We start from the raw sequence: 11,334 nt of genomic DNA on the forward strand, positions 1-11,334 counted from the left end.
ACAGTGGATTATTAGTAGTTAAGTTTTCAGTGAGTCAAAAGTTATACACAGATTTTCAACTGCTCAAGGTCAGTGCCACTAACCCTTCAGCTCTTCAAGAGTCAACTATATAATTCTATAAAACAGTAACTGCTAAAACCAATAATCTAATCTCCCCCATTAAAAGGTTAGAGAAAAAGAGCAAATTAAACCCAGAGTAATTAGGAAAAAGGAGGTAAAGATAAAATATATCAATGGAAAAAATAGACACATGATAAAGAAAACTAACATAATGAAAGTGCACGTTTTAAAAAATTAATAAACTTGATAATCCCTGCCAAATTGGATCATGAAATCATAAGACTATGCCAATATCATGCATGGAAGAGGTTACATAAATAGAGATTCTGCATGTTTCTTAAAAGAATCAAAAAGAGTATCATTAACAACTTTATGCTAATAGATATGGCAACTTAGATGAAAATAACAATTCATTCAACAACCATTGCTGCTGAAGTCAGCTTCCCACAGAGGTACCATAATCAACAGCTTCCTCAGCTTGCTTTCTGCCCCAGAGCTTTTTGGATGCTTTGGCTCCCACTCTACTGCAAGCCAGAAAGTGTAAGGACAACTCCTGACCAGTGGGAGATGAAGAATAAGAGTGCATGGGTAAGTAAATATACTCCTTTTTGCTCTTTTCAGGTGGACAAGTGGGAGGTGTTTTACACAAATTCACAGATACTTCAGTGGATCTCAGTAGACTCAAGCCCCAATTACTCACAGCTCGATAAAAAACTGCTGTATTGGCTCTACCTCATTCCCTCTCTTACCCTTGCCAATCCTTCATTCCAGTTTTATGGCATGGCAAATACAAATAAACTATCCATAAGCAAGTGAATGTCTCAGACTCAGGTTCTGGGAAAAGTATGACATCAATGGGAACAGAAAATTTGAGAATTATCTGGAAAATACTAGCTAGAATTGAAAATGACAGGAAAAAAAAAAAGAGCGGAATCACTTGATGATGATCTCCAAATGAGGGGCTTACAACAGAAGCATATGTTTACATGTCCATCTCAGCTCTGGTGCAGCTGTGATCCCCATCATCTTTACTCAAGAATACAGTTGGATGGAATGTCTCCATCTGGAACAATGGCAGGTGTAATATCACAGGGATAAGGGGAGCATGTCACTTTCACTACATTTTATTGTACAAAGTTTGCCACATGGCCACACTCGAGTGTAACTGCACAAGATGTATAACATTTCAGCAGAAGGGATTCCAAATATTTATGAAAATTGATAAATGGTCAATTCAATAAAACTCAGGAAAAAACTACTAGAGCAATAATAAAATTTAGCTAACTGGCCACAAGATTACTTTTAGATATAATAAATGACAGAGGAGGGAAAAATCTCTCTAAATAAAGCATAAAAGAAATTTTAATATATTTTAAATAGAATTACCTTAATTTCAAAAGTGAAGCTTCACTTGTTTTGTTTTGTTTTTTGTTTTTGTTTTTGTCATTTTACTGTGAAGGAAATGAGTTCCAATGAAATTATTTATACCAGAAAAAGAGATGTGGAACTGCAAATTTTCATTGTTTTAACAGTCCAAGAGCTTATCACAGGTTTGTTTCTCATCCGTATTTTATTTTCCTAAACTCAAAATTGTCAATTGGTAAAATGTTAACATAAAAGACATATTTTTTTCATAGAAATAAATATGAAATAACCTTTTACAAATGTTACCCTATTTGTGAGCTGCATAAATATTAGCTGAATGTTGAAAAAAACTTGGAATTTAAAATTGTGATTTATTTCACTGATGATGTTGGTTGCCTAGATATTTAACACCACATTAGGATTTATACATTCTTGCAAGTTAACTGGTTTTCTGAGTAGGTCTCATATGTGCTTATTTTTATGAAAGAACATTCCTAAAGTTTTAGTGATAATTTTCATCCTTACATTTATAAGAATGAGTGATCCCACTATTCATAAGAGGAACTATATTGCCTGTAATTCAATGATAACTCCACATCATTTGATGCAGAAAATCAGCAGCATAGGTTGACCTGAAAATGTCAATATTCCTTCATTGTATGAGATTAATTTTGTGTTATATATCCGGCACTGGTTTTAGCCAAGCTATTAAGGAATTATAGATGTCATCACACTGTTGGAAGACATGCAATTTCATGTTCCCAACGTATTCCTCAAAGTATTAGCTAGGTAGAATTCAAACTGGTGCAGCTTCAAACACTCACACAAAATTATCCACAGTATTCGATGAGATGTTTCGTCTTATTGTCTCATTGCTAACAGCTTTGCATATCTACTAAGAAAAGTGAGAATGTGTGTAAAAGAAATTTGAATGTTGGTGATGGTCACAAAAGAATGATGATGAAGGCAAGAGTAACGTTGGTTGGGAATACGTTTCCATTTAATTGTCTTGGTGGGGGGCACCTGGGTGGCTCAGTCGTTAAGCGTCTGCCTTCGGCTCAGGTCATGATCCCAGGGTCCTGGGATCGAGCCCCGCATTGGGCTCCCTGCTCCGCGTGGAGCCTGCTTCTCCCTCTCCCACTCCCCCTGCTTGTGTTCCCTCTCTCGCTGTCTCTTTCTCTCTCTCAAATAAATAAATAAAATATTTAAAAAAAATCATTTAATTGTCTTGGTGGGCTTCAGGAACCTGATGCATATTGAAGATAGGTTGAGATGGATACTTGGAGCAGAGATTCAGCTACTTTTGAGCCAGAATAGGAGGATCATACGTGCCCCCTGCAAACCATGCACTTGAGCACTGTACTTAATTGTATTCCTCAGGCAAGAGAAGTGGGCATACTGTCACAATGCCTGCTATCCCAAGCCATACCAAGCACACGTTTTTATGTAAGGGATTTAAAATGCCTTGCAGATATTGTGTAACAATATCTCACGAGGGTGGGCTGGTCTGAATCTGATAATAGCTACTGTTGGGCTGGCCTATGCTAAGCTAATAATTTAAGTTTAGCTTGTTGAATCCTGTTCTTTTGTTTTATAACCAAAGTCTGCTTTTCATTTGCATGTGTAAGTTGGTCATCTGCTTTGGTGACAAAGAGGAGGTGCCTCAGAAAAGGTTCTCAGACCAGGCTGCTGTGTTGAAAGCTTTTTAAATCAATTTGGATTCAGATAAATATTACTTCCCTAGTCCAGATCTGGCATTATTAATAGTTTATTATTTTTTAAAATTTCCAACACAAAAAATGGAGACCTTTGAAATCATAATTTATTTTCCTTGCTTGCTGTGCAGTCTGATTTGTCATCGTATTTTTCTAAGTTTTAGGCCTGATTGCTCAGAGTGTGCCTGGCTAAAATATGTCTTTTTTTTTTTTTTAAGATTTTATTTATTTATTTGACAGAGAGAGACACAGCAAGAGAAGGAACACAAGCAGGGGGAGTGGGAGAGGGAGAAGCAGGCTTCCCTCAGAGCAGGGAGCCCGATGCGGGGCTCGATCCCAGGACCCCAGGATCATGACCTGAGCCGACTGCAGACACTTAACCACTGAGCCACTCAGTCGCCCCTAAAATATGTCTTTTATTTGAAGGTAGAAACTCTAACTCCATCAACATAGCTGAGCTCTGCAAATAATAGTATAGAAGATGGTCAGTTCTTTGTCTATGGTATGTTTATGACATCACTCTTCTGGGTTCCCCTTCCTTGAAAACAAGGGATCTGGGAAGTTTACTTGTAGTCCAGGTGCAATTGTGGACAATGACCCTTCCAATACAGAGGGAACTCTTTCTTCCACTTAGCTCCTAGAATTGACTGCATGTAGATGAAAAATTAATTGTACTTTTATTTGCAAAGCTAAGAGATAATGCTATTTGGAATAGTCACAGATGTTTTTGATGCTCCTTTAAATGCATCTGAATTTAATAAGTTAAGAATCTGAGTCTGGGCTCTGTAAACATATTTGTCTGTCAATTAGCTTATTGCAGTACTTTTGTTGGATGTAAAATATGTTGGCCAAATTTTTACACTGTTTTAAGACCTACTCAAAGTTTGATTTCTTATTGATTCCACCAATCAAACTTCAGTGAAAAGAAACTGTTAATAAAGTTTTCAAAGCTTCACTTTAAAAGTGTATTTCAGGGGCACCTGGATGGTGCAGTTGGATAAGTAGCAGACTCTTGGTTTCGGCTCAGGTCCTGATCTCAGGGTCCTGGGATTGAGTCCTGAGTCGGGCTCCACACTCAGCGTGGAGTCTGTTCTCAAACAGACTCTCTCTTCCTCTGCCTCTCCCCTTTGTGCTCTCTCTCTTTCTCTCTCTAAAATAAATAAATAAAATCTTAAAAAAAATAAAAACATAGTTCAGTAAAATAGATTTTGATGAAATGTCAGAGGTAAATGACATTTGGAAAAATGATAGCAATTAAGTGAAGTTTATAATTTATAAGTCTATATATTATACTGAACAATATTGAGTAAAAAAAAAGAATCACAGGGGAGCCTGGGTGGCTCAGTTGGTTGGGCAACTGCCTTTGGCTCAGGTCATGATCCTGGAGTCCCAGGATCGAGTCCCTCATTGGGCTCCCTGCTTGGCAGAGGGTCTGCTTCTCTCTCTGACCCTCCTCCCTCTCATGCTCTCTCTCTCTCTCAATAAATAAATAAAAATCTTAAAAAAAAAAAAGAAATCACTATGCTTAAGTCAGCACCCAATGTACTTGTTAATATTGATTTTCTTTCATTCATTTCAAATATATTTTTTGAGTGTCTTCTGATAGTTTGTCAACATCCTTTTAAAATAAAATGGTCTATCAGTTTTAGATGGATCATCATTTTGAAAATATTTTTGCAAGTAATTACCTTGTCAAATAGAAGCTCCACCTTAATTTTTATCTCAGTTTTTATTTTAAGAGAGGAAGATAAAAAATAAAATTTAAATATATTATTTTACAGCCTGCAAGATACTAAGCATATAATGATTTGGACAATAATGTTTCTGAGCTAGTACTGCCAGAAGGACAATTAATGGTATTTGGAAATGTTGTTCATCAGTGTAATAGAACAATGAGAAAATAATTATAGCTTGTATCACACAAAGAAATGAACACTTTAGCGAGATGAAGCAGAATTAAATACATTCCCTAATTGGAGACTTCATAGAATGCCACCAATCAAGTGCCCTACAGGGACAAAGGCACAGAGCAAAGCCTCCCCCAGGTTAATCAATAAAGCATGCTATTGGCATTTTGTAGGTCACTTTGGAGAGGAATAAAGTCTCCGTAAATATTCTAATAAAACAATTTCTTTCCATTTATAACTATAACCTATGTTTATAATATAAACTATAAACTATGCAGATGACAGGGGATGATAATGTTATGAAGTAAAGTAGGGACTAGCAGAATAAATAATGCCAAAAATAAAGAAACCAAAATGGACTAGTAATTTATTTTTTTTAATCTTGGCTCTACTAGATTAGAGTTCCCTTGTCTTTGGTGAGTAAGTGGGCTATAGTACTTTATCACTGTATTTTTTTATATTACATATATATATGGATTGTATAGTGAAATACATTTAGTTTCATCAGAGAAGGCAGTTCATTTATTAGACACATTTTTTATCTTTACTTTGTCCTCAGTTTAAACTTTCCATACACATACACACACACATAGAGACCGAGATATAACCGAACCAAAAAACTATGTCAACCCAACTGATATTTGTAATCAAAAACATATATGCCCACAACTTAGTTTCCTTTTGGAAAGGTAAGTAATGTACCTTTTAGAATACTTACATTAAAAAGGCTTATTTGTCACTGATGGGCTGTATGTTACACTCACTCATTATTGCATAAATGCCACTGTGTTTCCAGGACCTTTAATCTTCTGTGGTCACTCAATACTAACATCCAATGACGAAACTTTTGTCCCCATCCCACATGTAGGAAGTCTCCCCATTCTTTCCATGTTTTCCCAGCATGTTTGCTTTCTCCTGGCCAGTCTCCATTTCAGGCTAATTTTTTTTGGACCTTGGTTTAAGAACCTTCCTACTCTTCCTTTTCTGAACACTTTCTTCAAGCTCTTGTCCCCAGGGTAGCTTAAAGACACGGGTGCTGTGTGAGGCAGAGTTTTCCTGAACCATTTAGTAACAGGGTAGATTATTTAAAAGCAAAAATAGGAAAATAAAATGGAGGAAGCTATCTCTAACACTGAGTAATTAATGCACTGGTCCTAATTATTTATCTTTCATTTCTCACTTCTCTTCCTTAGGCTTCTGTCCTCTCAATTACCCGTCAGCTTTGAACTCTTAAATTGTAGTTTTCCTTCCTTCTCTAAGATCAAGTGCTTAGTTTACTTTTGTGTATTACGGCAAATCAACAAACAAATGATGAAAACATTCTGTTCAATCTGAGCCTAACTTTAGCGACATAAAGTTATTGGTCTGTCTGGTCTACATCTTTTAACAACTGAAAGAACATGATGAGTCTTTGAAATAACAGAGCACTGCTGTTCTGTTGTTGGTGAACAGGATGTGATGTTGTATTTCCTCTCCCTAATAGCCATGGTTAGCAGAAGAAAAAGAGCATGAAGTTTCCTTCTCTTTCCCTCTGGCCTTTTACACTCAGTCCACAGAAACTCCTCTGAGGTGGTTTCTGTGTTTGTTTGTTTTTTTATTTCCACTTTCAAAAACTCTTGCGCAAGAAAAACTATTACAGGAATCTAAGAATTAATAGGTTTCCTCAGTTTGAAGGCACAATGATGGAAGTGTATTTTGATATTTGCCTCTTAGAAATGGCAATCACTAACCAATATGTTGTTTGAAAATGGTCCCTAATTCCCACCTTATTAAGTGCGTTTAATAACTACATTCAGAATTCCTTCCCTCTGGCATCTGTTTCTGTCAATATAGATAAATAAATACGTGAAAAAACTGTAGAGGTGATAAAATACTATTTGTGTATCTATTCTTCTATTTTTTGAATGTTGAACATATTCAGTCTCAATATACTTTCAAGTAAACAGGCATTTTGTTAACAGAATTGAATAAATTACAAGTCCAGGTGGGGCATTTGGATGTTGAAAAAAAAAACATTAATAAATGTCGGAAAGATTTGAGGTAGAAAGGAGATCATTGAAAAGAATAAAGCCAAGTGAAGTTCTAGGTTTTTATATGGCTATTTAATTAGGTGCATTTAGGTAGAGGGGAATAGGATTCTCTATTAGAATAACTCTTGGTTTAAGTAAAAAAAAAAAAAAATAGCCCAATACAAACAGATTTAAACAATAAGAATATTAACTGGTGCCCACAAATAAGAATCTAGGGTTATCTTTAACCACTGGCTCCAGCTTTTCTGTGAAATTCTCTTATCACAACCCTTCTCCATATGTTGGCCAATATTTAGGCAACTGCAATGTGCAGAAGGAAGAATTTACCTCCCAGTTGTTCTCTTGAGAGATAGAAGCATCTAAAACAACAACAATAACAATAAATCAAATTTCCCCCATATTCCCAAACACACTTCTCTCACATGCCTTTGGCTGGTAGGGTCACATGCCTTCCTGTCTGAACCAAATCCTACCACCAGGTTAATGCCATGGGGTGATTAGTTCCAGCCTGATTTCACTGAGAACCAATCAGTGGCAAGCAATACAGCATTATCTTAAGATTAATCATGAAAAGTTTGTTTGTTTTTAGTTTTCTATACTTTTGTTGCAAAGCTTTCTAAATTCCACTGATTTATTGCTCAGGGATAATCTGTTCTTTAAAGCTGTAAGATGTTAGTTTGGCCTGATTTAGTTTGAAGTTGGGTCCATCATCGCCTTAGCAGCCAGTGTTCTGTGAGTTTGGTTGCTGTTGCAGCCATGACTCACTGTGTCTAGTTGTTGGCCAGGACATTATGGAAACTTCTGAGTCTGCACCTTGTGATGTCCCATATGCTGTTGACCAGGTTTCCTGTAGTCTAGACAGTGGCCTGAGGGCAGATCATTTTTGTTATTATCTCTTCCTTGAACCAACGTATGTAAATATTGTTTCTTTGGAATTTGAGATTGTCTCAAAAAACTTCTCTTCAGTGTATTTGTGTACAAGTGATCATTTAATAAGCTACAACACTGGATATTTAGTGTGTGCTTGTTATCTAGTAAAGCATATCTTGGAAAACATTTCATTAATTATATTACTTGCCACTTTATTATCTTTAGTTTTATATAATACAAGCAATCTTTTTAAAAGCACAGTTATCACTACGTTTTGCTTGAAAAATACGTAATATCCAAAAATGGCCTCTTATTAGATGGTAAAATCTGCTAGCTAATATACCAACTGTGGGATTTTCTTTTATTTGAAATAATTGTATTACTTAATGACATCTCTCTATGTATCTATCTATATCTTTCTCAGAGACTGTTGTATCACAAGTAAATATAAGATACAAAAATAAATACCAACTTAACAAATAGTCATATCAGAGCTGAGTCATTCACTTTACAAACTAATTTATTATAAGTTGCCCTAGTGCCTTTAGCAAATAATCTATTTACTGTAATTTCGTTTAGGCAATTTCTTTTCAGGAATACCTTATTGCCTAACCCTTAGTACGTCTGAAGATGCCATTAATATTTCCAGAAGGAAAAGAAAACAAATCAGTCTCTGTTCTCTGTAAGTGTAAGATTATACATATATATATATATATATATGTATGTATATGTCATTTTTTCCCATGTCATTTAAAAAAATTGTGTGTTGTCCTCATTACTGCTTAGTCACATGAAGACATTGTGTCCTATTTTTTTTTCCTTTTTTAATATGGAATGCTTCACAAATTTGCATGTCATACTTGTGCATGGGCCTTGCTAATCTCTGTATCATTTCAATTTTACTATACGTGCTGCCAAAGGAAATACTTCTTGTTTTTAATCAAGGGGTTTTTATGTTCTTGTTAGTCATAACTACTCTGAGTTATGTTAGGAGTTTCTTATTTCCTTGTGCTTATGGGAGAAGGTAGTAGGAATTCCTGTGACTACTGGGGGGAGGGGAATTCCCTCTTCCCGCTCCTTTTGCCAGGGGAATACCAGGAAGAAACCTCTACTAAATTTTTAGGAGCACGCCTTATTCCCAGGGATTCCTATCCATTTCTTGGGAACTCAGTTATTAGAATCAGCATTGGAACACATGGAGCAATTCAGTGGAATGAATACCAAGCTGACAGTTACATTTAAGTTTCTGAAAGATGTTGCAAGTAATATACAATGCTGGAATTGGACCAGAGACTAAAGTATTAGTATTGTCAAATGGAATTTTCTAATAACAGAATCAACAGAATCTAATAACAGAATCAATAATTCAGAATCAACATTTATTGACTCCAGATTGTAGATCAACATAGAGATGGGCTTGGTTTCATTCAAACACCTGACTCCAAAGTCTTCAAGCTCCTGGATATGCTGTTCTATCTTCATTTCATGTGTTTTCAAAGCACTTCTACAATTTGACTAGAAAAAAAAAATTTGACCTAATCCACAGAATCACAATATTCCTATTTGTCAGTTTTTGGAGATAAAAATTGGTAAAACATATTTATTTCCTGATTGAAGTTGTAATATTTAGGTTTTGTGTTACCAGTTTCCAGATTAGAACATTTTTCTGCCAAAGGCATTGTGTTGTGCATATAACTACCAATTTTCTCACCTCCCATATCACTTACTATTTTCTTTATGTGAGATGCTTTGTGATACTTATAATATTTCAGATCAGAGGAACTTGCTGTCAATTTTATAGGATAATGTGTCTGAGATTAGTAGTTTTATTTTTTTCCCCTGGTATTTCCAGTAAAGTAAACTGACACCTTCAAGTTCCAATATCCAGTGGCAATTAGTCATTGCTGTTTTGTTACCTAGAGGACACGATTCAAGTTTTAGCAAGTTTTCATCTTTCCCACATGTATTGTAATATCATTTATTCTATTGGCAATGTCTCTAAATATTAAATCATCTAGCTTGTGTGCTTCATAATCTTGTTTCTGGAAAATTAAATCTATTTGAGAATATCTTTCTTCACTAATGTGAAATAAGATCTCATTGATAATAAGCTGATGATATATAGTTATCAATTACAGGTATAAAATATGTAAAATTATATCTTAAAATCTGTTACACTAAAATGTAATCATTAAAATTTACATACAGAAGAATAACTAAAGAACTTTACACTTAATGCAATTATTCTTATAGATCTAACAATCCTGAGACCATGATAATTTTGCATTATCCTTAACACTCCTACCATTGTGTGTTGGGTGTGGTGCGGGAAGGTGTCTTGTGCATCAAATGCAATCATTCTTGAGAAATCTCATCTGTACCTTGGCTTCATTTAGATTGAGATTGCCGACCATGAGCATCAGCCTGATGATACTATAAGGAAATGAAAGCTCTGTAGGGTCTTGGGAAGCAGCAAAGTAAATTTGCATGTGGAAGAAATGTAGTTTGTGGACAGATGCCAGATTTGGGTGGTTTGAAAACATGGCCACAAATTCTTTGGTATTTTCCCATCGAGAGGTGGGAATATGCCCTTTTTCCTTGAATATGGGCAGGATGACGGCCACAACCAATAAAATATGCAGAGAATGCGATGATTTCCCAGGCTCCATCATAAAACACCAGGCAGTTTTTGCCTTATTCATTCAAACACTATGTGGGAGCCTTAAGCTTCCATGTAGGAGGACTAGCTAACCTAATGTGACCATGTCCCAAGTAAGCCCAAGCCACATGGGACTTGTGAAAACAGTCCCAGTGCAAGAATTTCAATTGACAGACCTAACTGAGCCTGGCCTTTGAATTCTCCAAGTTCAGTTTTGTCACATATGCATATGAGAAAGCATCCAGATGATCCTCAGCCCCAGTTACTCCCAGCCATTGAAATGTTCCCAGTTAAGTCTCAAGATATCATGAATCAGAGACAATAAGCCAGGCCTGTTGGTACTCTGCCTGAATTCCTGACCTACGGTACCCATGAATATAATAAAATATTCATTCTTTTATACCACCAAGTTTGGTTTGATTTGTCATGAGATGCTTGGTAACTGGATGACATACTCAGCATAAATCAACATAATGAAGTTCAGCTTCCGAGGATCTATTTCAGCTTCAGAACTATTATTTGAAATTTCAGGTATGATTTCCATCACTTGGAAAATTTAAAAAAAAATCAAAAAACAAAAAAATTTTTCCCACACCTGGACGTACAACAGTATATATTTTTAGTAAACAGGAACTTTACATTTTTAATCATAAAAGGATAGTTGTGTATTTTGTCTTAATAATAAATATTGACTCCTAATTAATTGTTTTATTTGAGTTCCTCAGGGC

At 35.6% G+C, this 11,334-nt stretch overlaps 1 non-coding gene across 1 annotated transcript; it reads right to left on the reverse strand.

Annotated features, from left to right (window-relative positions):
* Positions 1-8,770: 8,770 nt before the first annotated feature.
* On the reverse strand, positions 8,771-8,874 carry LOC123834987 (U6 spliceosomal RNA). The gene has a single exon (XR_006788561.1). It is a non-coding gene; the product is annotated as a U6 spliceosomal RNA (small nuclear RNA).
* Between the last annotated feature and the right edge of the window lie 2,460 nt (positions 8,875-11,334).

Source organism: Mirounga angustirostris, unplaced genomic scaffold (genome assembly GCF_029215605.1).
Source record: "Mirounga angustirostris isolate CCGP_5_RB_7025 unplaced genomic scaffold, mMirAng1.0.hap1 SCAF_1, whole genome shotgun sequence".
Taxonomy (NCBI): domain Eukaryota; kingdom Metazoa; phylum Chordata; class Mammalia; order Carnivora; family Phocidae; genus Mirounga; species Mirounga angustirostris.